Source organism: Coregonus clupeaformis, chromosome 25 (genome assembly GCF_020615455.1).
Source record: "Coregonus clupeaformis isolate EN_2021a chromosome 25, ASM2061545v1, whole genome shotgun sequence".
Classification (NCBI taxonomy): domain Eukaryota; kingdom Metazoa; phylum Chordata; class Actinopteri; order Salmoniformes; family Salmonidae; genus Coregonus; species Coregonus clupeaformis.
This window is the reverse complement of record NC_059216.1, coordinates 29,901,442-29,914,543: the sequence shown is the minus strand read 5'-3', so window position 1 is coordinate 29,914,543 and position 13,102 is coordinate 29,901,442. Positions and strand designations below refer to the sequence as shown.

Here is a 13,102-nt window from a genome sequence, read left to right as displayed (position 1 = left end):
AGCACTTCAGCATAACGTTTCCTACAGGTTTCCTCGTGGTACTATTTAAAGTCATGTTCTCAGAGCTTTCAGAGAACATTAAGAAACAACGTTCTTCTGTTGGAATTTCAGTACTTCAGCATAACATTTTCTGCCGGTTTCCTCATGGTTCTATTTAAAACCACAAGAAAACATTAGTAACGATCAAAGAAATGTTCTAAGAATGTTATTTAAAAACATATACGTTCTCAGCGTCACCAAACGCTCTTGTTAAGTGTGTTCAGATGTGTTGGCCGTGTCCACTAATTGGCCACACCTGATCTTAATGAGTGCTTGTTTACTTTGAAATGGTGTCTGTTTGAATAGACTTAAATGTACAGCTTTGTATGAGTAAAAAAACAACATTACATGTTAGCTCCATTCTGGTGGCGCAGTGGACTAATTCCATGGATAGAGAACAGAAGATCATTGTTTTGAATCTCACTGACGCTGTGTCACAATATAAAATAAATGTGTAGGCATGATTAATGCCTAAGCAAATTCATTTCCATGTGTGCTTGGAGTTCAAAAAAGTTTACCTAAGCTAGCAGTGTAATTAAAAGTATTTTTAAAACATTCAGTGAAAGCTAAGGAAGTTATTCAAAAACATCAAAATCCAATAATTTCTGTTCTCAGAACGTTAATAAAACCTCCCAGGAAAACATTTAGGGAACAATAGTAAAACATTCTCAGAACATCCATGCAACCTAAAAGGTTATGTTCCTAGAACAGGCAAAATGTTCACTTCCATTCTCAGAACGTTTAAAAAAGATTCAATTTTATCGGTCAGGAAACGTATGGCTTCGTTCCCAGAACCAATTGTGCTAGCTGGGTACTAGTACTGTTGTCACTCAATAGCTACTGTTATGGTTGGATCATTAACTGTGTAGGCCAACACCTAAATAAATACACAGGGTTCATTCGATGTCAATTGTTGAGGGCAAAACATTAGCAACTTCAATTACTTTGCATTGGTTACTTTAAAGTTGGTGATTTTAGCTATTATTCCTAAATTTAGGAAATTCTAAGTTTCCTTTTCCTAATAAATAGGTCAGGATAGTTTGGCAGTGCTGATGAAAAGTCATTATACTGATATAGGAGAGCTATTGAAATTGAATTTATTCAAAGAACAACAAAACGATTGTGCCTCTGTATTGTCATTGTAGAATCCAGTATTTGTTCCCCCTGTGAAGGTTATGATTATTGTTGGGGGTCACAGGTCATGATACACTACTCGCTGTCGGCGTTCCAATTAATCCCAAAGGTGTTCGATGGGGTTGAGGTCAGGTCTCTGTGCAGGCCAGTCAAGTTCTTCCACACCGATCTTGACAAACCATTTCTGTATGGACCTCGCTTTGTGCACTGTGGCATTGTCATGCTGAAACAGGAAAGGGCCTTCCCTAAACTGTTGCCACAAAGTTGGAAGCACAGAATCGTCTAGAATGTCATTGTATGCTGTACCGTTAAGATTTAACTTCACTGGAACTAAGGGGCCTAGCCCGAACCATGAAAAACAGCCCCAGACCATTATTCCTCCTCCACCAAACTTTACAGTTGGCACTATTCCACTGCTCCAGAGTCCAATGTCGGCGAGCTTTACACCACTCCAGCCGACACTTGGCATTGCGCATAGTGATCTTAGGCTTGTGTGCGGCTGCTCTGCCATGGAAACCCATTTCATGAAGTTCCCGACGAAAAGTTATTGTGCTGACATTGCTTCCAGAGGCAGTTTGGAATGCGGTAGTGAGTGTTGCAACGGAGGACAAACGATTTTTATGTGCTACGCGCTTCAGCACTCGGCGATGCCGTTCTGTGAGCTTGTGTGACCTACCACTTTGCGGCTGAGCCGTTGTTGCTCCTAGACGTTTCCACTTCACAGTAACAGCACTTACAGTTGACCGGGGCAGCTCTAGCAGGGCAGAAATTTGACGAACTGACTTGTTGGAAAGGTGGCGTCCTATGACGGTGCTACTTTGAAAGTCACTGAGCTCTTCAGTACAGGCCATTCTACTGCCAATGTTTGTCTGTGGCGATTGCATGGCTGTGTGCTCGATTTTATACACCTGTCAGCAACGGGTGTGGCTGAAATAGCAGAATCCACTCATTTAAAGGGGTGTCCACATACATGTAGTGTAGCTAGTGATGGGAAAGGTCATTCTCTCTGTGACCTTCATCACACCCTAGTTCTAGCAGGAACAGCAGCTCTGTTGGAAGCTGTGTTCTCCCCCACACTGGTTCAGGTAGAGTAGTTCCAGCTTCTCTCTCTCTCCTTCCTTCTCTCTCTCCACTCTCGCTCTCTGATCTCTCTCTCCCTTTCTCCTTCTCTCTCTCCACTCTCGCTCTCTGATCTCTCTCTCCCTTTCTCCTTCTCTCTCTCCACTCTCGCTCTCTGATCTCTCTCTCCCTTTCTCCTTCTCTCTCTCTACAGTGGGACAGATTGATCTCTTCTGATCAGGGCCCTAGGGGAGAGAGGCTGAGGTCATTATGGTCATAGTATAGCACATTTCTCTGTATGAAGAGTAGTATCTAGGTACTGTACAAAGACAACAATAGGTAGATGTGATAGAATGGGTTAGCTAGGGCAGGCTTTAACCTTGAGCGCTCGCTCTGACATCATTATTGCTTGTGAATAGATGCTTGCATGTACAATGCACACAGTATAGTTCTCCTTTTATGTGGCACAACGTTGTTTTCTCTGGCTTGGCATCACTGAATGATGAGTCTAAGCCAGCCAATGTTTAAAATTCATGTTCACATTTCTTGGATAGTAATATTGTATACAGTGCATTCGGAAAGTATTCAGACCCCTTTACTTTTTCCACATTTTGTTGCGTTCCAGTCTTATTCTAAAATTGATTAAATTGTTTTTGCCCCTCATCAATCTACACACAATACCCCATAATGACAAAGCAAAAACAGGATTTTAGATTGTTTTGCAAATTCATAAAGAAATTAATACTGAAATATCACATTTACATAAGTATTCAGACCCTTTACTCAGTACTTTGTTGAAGCACCTTTGGCAGCGATTACAGCCTCGAGTCTTCTTGGGTATGACACTACAAATCAAATCAAATCAAATCAAATTTTATTGGCCACATGCGCCGAATACAACAAGTGCAGACATTACAGTGAAATGCTTACTTACAGCCCTTAACCAACAGTGCATTTATTTTAAACAAAAAAGTAAGAATAAAGCAACAACAAAAAAAGTGTTGAGAAAAAAAGAGCAGAAGTAAAATAAAATAACAGTAGGGAGGCTATATATACAGGGGGGTACCGGTGCAGAGTCAATGTGCGGGAGCACCGGCTAGTTGAGGTAGTTGAAGTAATATGTACATGTGGGCAGAGTTAAAGTGACTATGCATAAATAATTAACAGAGTAGCAGCAGGGTAAAAGGATGGGGTGGGGGGCAGTGCAAATAGTCCGGTAGCCATGATTAGCTGTTCAGGAGTCTTATGGCTTGGGGGTAGAAGCTGTTGAGAAGTCTTTTGGACCTAGACTTGGCACTCCGGTACCGCTTGCTGTGCGGTAGCAGAGAGAACAGTCTATGACTAGGGTGGCTGGAGTCTGACAATTTTGAGGGCTTTCCTCTGACACCGCCTGGTATAGAGGTCCTGGATGGCAGGAAGCTTGGCCCCAGTGATGTACTGGGCCATACGCACTACCCTCTGTAGTGCCTTGCGGTCGGAGGCCAAGCAGTTGCCATACCAGGCGGTGATGCAACCAGTCAGGATGCTCTCGATGGTGCAGCTGTAGAATATTTTGAGGATCTGAGGACCCATGCCAAATCTTTTCAGTCTCCTGAGGGGGGAATAGGCTTTGTCGTGCCCTCTTCACGACTGTCTTGGTGTGTTTGGACCATGATAGTTCGTTGGTGATGTGGACACCAAGGAACTTGAAGCTCTCAACCTGTTCCACTACAGCCCCGTCGATGAGAATGGGGGCGTGCTCAGTCCTCATTTTTTTCCTGTAGTCCACAATCATCTCCTTTGTCTTGGTCACGTTGAGGGAGAGGTTATTGTCCTGGCACCACACGGCCAGGTCTCTGACCTCCTCCCTATAGGCTGTCTCATCGTTGTCGGTGATCAGGCCTACCACTGTTGTGTCGTCGGCAAACTTAATGATGGTGTTGGAGTCGTGCCTGGCCATGCAGTCATGGGTGAACAGGGAGTACAGGAGGGGACTGAGCACGCACCCCTGAGGGGCCCCCGTGTTGAGGATCAGTGTGGCAGATGTGTTGTTACCTACCCTTCCCACTTGGGGGCGGCCCGTCAGGAAGTCCAGGATCCAGTTGCAGAGGGAGGTGTTTAGTCCCAGGATCCTTATCTTAGTGATGAGCTTTGAGGGCACTATGGTGTTGAATGCTGAGCTGTAGTCAATGAATAGCATTCTCACGTAGGTGTTCCTCTTGTCCAGGTGGGGAAAGGGCAGTGTGGAGTGCAATAGAGATTGCATCATCTGTGGATCTGTTGGGGCGGTATGCAAATTGGAGTGGGTCTAGGGTTTCTGGGATAATGCTGTTGATGTGAGCCATGACCAGCCTTTCAAAGCACTTCATGGCTACAGACGTCAGTGCTACGGGTCGGTAGTCATTTAGGCAGGTTATCTTAGAGTCCTTGGGCACGGGGACTATGGTGGTCTGCTTGAAACATGTTGGTATTACAGACTCAGTCAGGGACATGTTGAAAATGTCAGTGAAGACACTTGCCAGTTGGTCAGCACATGCTCGGAGTACACGTCCTGGTAATCCGTCTGGCCCTGCGGCCTTGTGAATGTTGACCTGCTTAAAAGTCTTACTCACATCGGCTACGGAGAGCGTGATCACATAGTCATCCGGAACAGCTGGTGCTCTCATGCATGCTTCAGTGTTGCTTGCCTCGAGCGAGCATAGAAGTGGTTTAGCTCGTCTGGAAGTCTTGTGTTACTGGGCAGCTCGCGGCTGTGCTTCCCTTTGTAGTCTGTAATAGTTTTCAAGCCCTGCCACATCCGACGAGCGTCAGAGCCAGTGTAGTATCGATTCAATCTTAGTCCTGTATTGACTCTTTGCCTGTTTGATGGTTCGTCGGAGGGCATAGCGGGATGTCTTATAAGCGTCGGGTTAGAGTCCCGCTCCTTGAAAGCGGCAGCTCTACCCTTTAGCTCAGTGCGGATGTTTCCTGTAATCCATGGCTTCTGGTTGGGGTATGTACGTACGGTCACTGTGGGACGACATCATCGATGCACTTATTGATGAAGCCAGTGACTGATATGGTGTACTCCTCAATGCTATCTGAAGAATCCCGGAACATGTTCCAGTCTGTGCTAGCAAAACAGTCCTGTAGCTTAGCATCTGTGTCATCTGACCACTTTTTTATTAACCGAGTCACTGGTGCTTCCTGCTTTAGTTTTTGCTTATAAGCAGGAATCAGGAGGATAGAGTTATGGTCAGATTTGCCAAATGGAGGGCGAGGGAGAGCTTTGTATGCGTCTCTGTGTGTGGAGTAAAGGTGGTCTATAGTTTTTTTTCCTCTGGTTGCACATTTAACATGCTGGTAGAAATTAGGTCGAACGGATGTAAGTTTCCCTGCATTAAAGTCCCCGGCCACTAGGAGCGCTGCATCTGGATAAGCGTTTTCCTGTTGATTTATGGCCTTATACAGCTCATTCAGTGCAATCTTAATGCCAACATTGGTTTGTGGTGGTAAATAGACAGCTATGAAAAATATAGATGAAAACTCTCTTGGTAAATAGTGTGGTCTACAGCTTATCATAAGATACTCTACCTCAGGCGAGCAAAACCTCGAGACTTCCTTAGTATTTGATTTTGTGCACCAGCTGTTGTTTACAAATATACACAGACCGCCACCCTTTGTCAGCCGTTCTATCCTGCCGATGTAGCGTATAGCCCGCTAGCTGTATGTTATCCATGTTGTCGTTCAGCCACGACTCGGTGAAACATAATATATTACAGTTTTTAATGTCCCGTTGGTAGGATAACCGTAATCTTAGGTCATCCAATTTGTTCTCCAATGATTGAAGATTGGCTAATAGGATTGATGGGAGTGGCAGTTTATTCGCTCGCCGTCGGATCCTTACAAGGCACCCCGACCTACGTCCACGATATCTCCGTCTCTTCCTCATGCGAGGTGAGTAATCGCTGTCCTGATATCCAGAAGCTCTTTTTGGTTATAAGAGACGATGGCAGAAACATTATGTACAAAATAAATTACAAATAACGCGGAAAAACACACATAATAGTACAATTGGTTAGAGGGCTGTAAAACGGCAGCCATCTTCTCCGGCGCTGTTATCTCCAAGTTTGGCACACCTGTATATGGGGAGTTATCCCATTTTTCTCTGTAGATCCTCTCAAGCTCTGTCAGGTTGGATGGGGAGCGTCGCTGCACAGCTATTTTCAGGTCTCTCCAGAGATGTTAGATCGGGTTCAAGTCCGGTCTCTGGCTGGGCCACTCAAGGACATTCAGAGACTTGTCCCAAAGCCACTGCTGCGTTGTCTTTGCTGTGTGCTTAGGGTTGTTGTCCTGTTGGAAGGTGAACCTTCGCCCCAGTCTGAGGTCCTGAGCGCTCTGGAGCAGGTTTTCATCAAGGATCTCTCTGTACTTTGCTTCGTTCATCTTTCCCTTGATCCTGACTCGTCTCCCAGTCCCTGCCTCTGAAAAACATCCTCACAGCATGATGCTGCCACCACCATGCTTAACCGTAGGGATGATGCCAGGTTTACTCCAGACGTGACGCTCAGGCCAAAGAGTTCAATCTTTGTTTCATCAGACCAGAGAATCTTGTTTCTCATGGTCTAAGTGTCTTTAGGTGCCTTTTGGCAAACTCCATGCGGGCTGTCATGTGCCTTTTACTGAGGAGTGGCTTCCGTCTGGCCACTCTACCGAAAGGCCTGATTGGTGGAGTGCTGCAGAGATGGTTGTCCTTCTGGAAGGTTCTCCCATCTCCACAGAGGAACTCTGGAGCTCTGTCAGAGTGACCATCGGGTTCTTGGTCACCTCCCTGACCAAGGCCCTTCTCCCCCGTTTGGCCGAGCGGCCAGCTCTAGGAAGAGTCTTGGTGGTTCCAAACTTCTTCCATATAAGAATGATGGATGCCACTGTGTTCTTGGGGACCTTCAATGCTGCAGACATTTTTTGGTACCCTTCCCCAGATCTGTGCCTCGACACAATCCTGTCTCTGAGCTCTACGGACAATTCCTTCGACCTCATGGCTTGGTTTTTGCTCTGACATGCACTGTCAACTGTAGGACCTTATATAGACAGGTGTGTGCCTTTCCAAATCATGTCCAATCAATTGAATTTACCACAAGTGGACTCCAATCAAGTTGTAGAAACATCTGAAGGATGATCAATGGAAACAGGATGCACCTGAGCTCAATTTCGGGTCTTATAGCAAAGGGTCGGAATACTTATGTAAATAAGGTATTTCTGTTTTTATTTTTAATACATTTGCTAAACCTGTTTTCCCTTTGTCATTGTAGGGTATTGTGTGTAGATTGATGAGGAATTGTTTTTATTTAATCAATTTTAGAATAAGGCTGTAACGTAACAAACATGTGGAAAAAGTCAAGGGGTCTGAATACTTTCCGAATGCACCCTATATTTGGATGACGAGCAATCTCTTTAGGTTGTCTCTCCTAACAAACGAAAACATTGAAATGTTACATGGGTGTAGTTTAAGAGGGTTCTGAGGAACAAGATGTGGTTCTGGGTTGCCGAGATAAGGTAACCTCAATATGGATAATTGAGGTCGTGGTACAGCAACATTCAACAGTACAGTATAAAACCCTTCAGCCTCCCAGCAGGCCTCAGCTCAGCAGAGGGAGCCAGGCTGGCTGAGAGAGGGAGTGGAGGAGGAGGAGGAGGGAGTGGCTTACTGTGACATGGAGGAGAGGAGACCGCATGAAAGTCACAATCTCAAATCTGATTTTAGAGATCCCTCTCTTTCTCTCTCTCTCTCTCACACACACACGTATGCACACACACACACACATACACACGTATGCACACACACACACATACACACTCACATGCACACAGATCTGCTATGTCAAGACCTGGCTCAATCAGAGATCTGCCTGCTTTGCTTTGTGCAGGATCAGTCAGTCACTGTTCAATAATTCATTAGTCAGAGATAATGGTGGCCAGTCAGTCCTTTCTCCCTCTCTGGCTGACTGGGGCTATTTTGGAATCACTGATTGGAGTCCCACTCTCACTGTTTCAGTGTAGAGCTCCAAATAGAAATACAATGGTATAGCTGCTATTGGTATGTACATAGGCTAAATGTTGCCCTTTTGAACATGTCTTAGTGTATACTTGACCAAAATACTGACCAGAACCAGACAAATCTGACTCGAATAGTAGATAGGCTAGATACTCACTTGACCATAGTGCCCTCTAAGCTCATCACTAAGCTAAGGATCCTGGGACTAAACACCTCCCTCTGCAACTGGATCCTGGACTTCCTGACGGGCCGCCCCCAGGTGGTAAGGGTAGGTAACAACACATCTGCCACACTGATCCTCAACACGGGGGCCCCTCAGGGGTGCGTGCTCAGTCCCCTCCTGTACTCTCTGTTCACCCATGACTGCATGGCCAGGCACGACTCCAACACCATCATTAAGTTTGCCGACGACACAACAGTGGTAGGCCTGATCACCGACAACGATGAGACAGCCTATAGGGAGGAGGTCAGAGATCTGGCCGTGTGGTGCCAGGACAACAACCTCTCCCTCAACGTGACCAAGACAAAGGAGATGATTGTGGACTACAGGAAAAAAAAGAGGATTGAGCACGCCCCCATTCTCATCGACGGGGCTGTAGTGGAACAGGTTGAGAGCTTCAAGTTCCTTGGTGTCCACATCACCAACGAACTATCATGGTCCAAACACACCAAGACAGTCGTGAAGAGGGCACGACAAAGCCTATTCCCCCTCAGGAGACTAAAAAGATTTGGCATGGGTCCTCAGATCCTCAAAAATTCTACAGCTGCACCATCGAGAGCATCCTGACTGGTTGCATCACCGCCTGGTATGGCAACTGCTTGGCCTCTGACCGCAAGGCACTACAGAGGGTAGTGCGTACGGCCCAGTACATCACTGGGGCAAAGCTTCCCTGCCATCCAGGACCTCTATACCAGGCGGTGTCAGAGGAAGGCCCTCAAAATTGTCAAAGACTCCAGCCACCCTAGTCATAGACTGTTCTCTCTGCTACCGCACGGCAAGCGGTACCGGAGTGCCAAGTCTAGGTCCAAAAGACTTCTCAACAGCTTCTACCCCCAAGCCATAAGACTCCTGAACAGCTAATCATGGCTACCCGGACTATTTGCACTGCCCCCCCACCCCATCCTTTTTACGCTGCTGCTACTCTGTTAAGTATTTATGCATAGTCACTTTAACTCTACCCACATGTACATATTACCTCAACTACCTCAACTAGCCGGTGCCCCCGCACATTGACTCTGCAACGGTACCCCCCTGTATATATAGCCTCCCTACTGTCACTTTATTTTACTTCTGCTCTTTTTTTCTCAACACTTTTTTTGTTGTTGTTTTATTCTTACTTTTTTTGTTTAAAATAAATGCACTGTTGGTTAAGGGCTGTAAGTAAGCATTTCACTGTAATGTCTGCACCTGTTGTATTCGGCGCATGTGACCAATACAATTTGATTTGATTTGATTTGACACCATATTTACATGTACGTACTCATAATTTGCATTATGTGTACATATATTTTATGTGTACATATCTTTTGTTACTCCTCTATCCTACTTCTATCGTGTATGCAATGGTGTAAAGTATTTAAGTAAAAATATGTTAAAGTGCTACTTAAGTAGTGTTTTTGGTATCTGTACTTTTTACTCCATACATTTTCCCTGACACTCAAAAGTACTCATTACATTCTGAATGCTTAGCAGGACAGGAAAATGGTCCAATTCACAAACTTATCAAGAGAACGACCCTAGTCATCCCTACTGCATCTGATCTGGCAGACTCACTAAACACAAATGCTTCGTTTGTAAATTATGTCTGGTTTGCTTAATATAAGGAATTTAAAATTATTTATACTTTTACTTTTACCTTTGATACTTAAGTATATTTAAAACCAAGTACTTTTAGACTTTTACTCAAGTAGTATTTTACTGGGTGATTTTCACTTTTACTTGAGTCATTTTCTATTAAGGTATCTTCACTTTCACTCAAATATGACAATTGGCTACTTTTTCCACCACTGTGTGTATATATCCTGACAGAATGTCACCAGGCTGTCGTTTTATAGTATGGCCCGAGGTCTAACCTTTATTTCATTAATCTCAATCAATAGTTTGTTAACCCCTGAACTCATCAATCAACCAATCAACCAATCAATTAATCAATCACCCAATCCTATAGGCTACTATCCATCTATTAATATTATAGTGTGTACTGACACACACATCACGTGATTAACCTAACTGAGTCAAGCCAAACCAAACTGTACTGAGCTGGCCTAGTTACGCTTCGCATCCACCATATTTGCTGGAACTATGCTGGAAAGGAAAAACCAAGAGAATATGCAAGCCAACAGGGTTTGGTTTGGGTCAGCACGATAGTGTAAAAAGGGTAGAAATGTGATCAGTGGTGCCTGCCACACCCTAGGTGCTATTTCTGGTAAATGTTGTCCATTATCAGCCCAGTCCCAGTGATCTGATAAATGAATGATGGAGAGGATAAAGGAAACAGATAGAGTTTCAACAGGATGAGGAGACGGTATGGCAGACTCACTCTCTAATCGCTTTCCTGTCATGATTGAGGCAAAAATCACAACAACAGAAAGCATCAAATAGGATTCTGGGGCTGGTGGAAACAGACAGACATACAGACAGACAGACAGACAGACAGACAGACAGACAGACAGACAGACAGACAGAAGCGGGAGAGAGAGAGAGAGAGAGACCCCACGTCACGTTAGACCCCACCCCAACACACAGACAGGCGACACACACACACACTTAATTTCCATCCTGTGGTGAACAGAGGGGTGGGGAAGGAAGGAGGTGGGGAAAAGGACACAGGGGACTCGCTCTGGTAAAGGTTCCTGAATCTGACACCACACCTCCAAAACACATCATACAGTCGAGTCCTGTACCAGGCTGTAACATTGAAAACCTAAGGAGACTGCAGCACATACTGAAGGCGCAACGGGCTAGGTTAATAATAACACTCAATCTTAACAAGTATAGTGAGCCAGGCCCCATACTAATTCTACCAGCTCTCACAGTCTCACGTCAGAATTAGACGTTCATCCATGTTTCTCAAATGTCAAATTTCGAAGTTTTTCCAAACGCCAAATTTTGAAGCGTTTAAGATTAAGTTTAGGAATTAACTCCGAATTCTTAATGTTAGGCATTAACTCCAAATGGTTAAGGTAATGGTTAAGGTTTGGAATAGCCTTAAATATATATATCAAAAACAACTTTCTATTGCTGGATTTGAACTTGCAACTTGTGGAATCAGAGGCAGATGCTTATGCCCATTCACCATCGCCATCCACAACGCCTTAGCAAAACCCGAAACCTACTTGAAGGTAACAGCGCTCACTGTTGCCCTAGTGGCCAGTTTCCACGTCATCTCCCGACGTCCTCAGACATGGATGGATGTCAAATACTGACTTGTATCACAGGTGACCTGGCTGTACTAATCCCATGCTGTGATAATGAATCTGATAGTGAACATGGACAGCCTTCCTGTCAGATCTCTTTGGCTGTGCTGGCTGTGGCTGGAGGATGGATGACAGACGCTACAGTGGTCCAGACTGGTCTGGGTCTGTATTAATAAAGTGTCTCGAAAAGGAGTGCTGATCAAGGATCACTTTAGCCTTTTAGATCATAATAAATATGATTATTTGGACAGGGGGGACCTGATACTAGGTGAGCCGGATGAGATGGTTTTTAAAAACGAGCCCAGGTCTGAGGCTAGCCAAGCCAGAGCCAGAGCCATGATGATGAAGGCATCCCCTCTCCACCCCACCCCACTATGCTCAGCATTTACTTGGCAGCAACATTCAGCCAAACCTTCCCCCTTTCAGGGTGGGATTGAAAAGCAGCGAGGCAAGAGGAGAGGAAAGGGTGGGATGAAAGGGTGGTGGGGCCGGGGGTATTAACTAACTAACTAATGCTCACTGGGAGTTTTGTTTCGTCATGCTCAAACACACACACACACACACACACACACACACACACACACCAATACAGCTGCGGAAAGGAAGGGAATGGTAGGGAAACTACCTCACACATCCTAGAGAGATGGGTGGAGAACATGACAATCACATCCCATAAAAGCAACAGAACAGCAGCTAACAGAGGTAGCAGCCTATTCCTAGAGCCTATAGCTACAGCCTATAGCTGGTCAAAGGAGGTAATGATCAGGCTATTGTCCATCCCAGCTGGGGGCAAGGGCTGGGGCTAGGGACAGGGGTGTTTGTGCATGCGGCAGGCAGCCTCCTAGCTCTGCAGGCCAGGCCCCTTTAACAAAGCAGAGGGGCTCCCTCCTCTCCACTGCCCCCCTCTCTCATTCTAACGGCAAACAGCCCATTAAATCAGCCTGCTAGAGAGGATTAGGCACACACAAACCCTCCCCACTGCCTCCCTGTAAAACACAGCACTAACGCAACACAAATAGCTAAACACAGACAAAACAGAAAACCCAGCACCTACCTAACATATTCCTCTCCTCTTCTTACTCCATTTTCCTTTCCCTGAGTGTTGGTGGAGACAGGTTTGCAGCGGGACTTGAAGCGAGAGAGCAGGAAGGAGGTGCCTGATGTGACCCACTGCGGGGCTTCTGCTTGCTGCCTGCTACTGCTGCCTCTCGACCAGCCCTGGGTGGATGGATGGTGATGATGCGGTGCCTTTCAGGAGAAAGGCCCTGCCTGTTGCCTTGGAAACTAAGATGTAATGGAGAGGTGGTGCTGTATGATGATTGGTCCAGGCAGTGTGGTGCTTGTGCTTCCCCCTCCCACAGAGGCTCGCTGGCTGGGGGTGGGAGGGGCTATAGAGGAGAGAAACAGAGCAGGCTGAGCAATGAAAAGAGCTGGGGGTTT

The 13,102-nt window shown here is 45.6% G+C and overlaps 1 protein-coding gene across 1 annotated transcript in view; it reads right to left on the bottom strand.

Moving 5' to 3' along the window:
- LOC121539512 (A-kinase anchor protein 6) overlaps window positions 1–12,887 on the bottom strand; it is a 180,764-nt gene extending 167,877 nt beyond the window's left edge. Inside the window, exon 1 of the mRNA XM_045207426.1 lies at window positions 12,717–12,887. The gene's annotated coding sequence lies outside the window, so the exon portion shown is untranslated. The remainder of the gene's footprint in view (window positions 1–12,716) is intronic.
- Window positions 12,888–13,102: the final 215 nt, after the last annotated feature.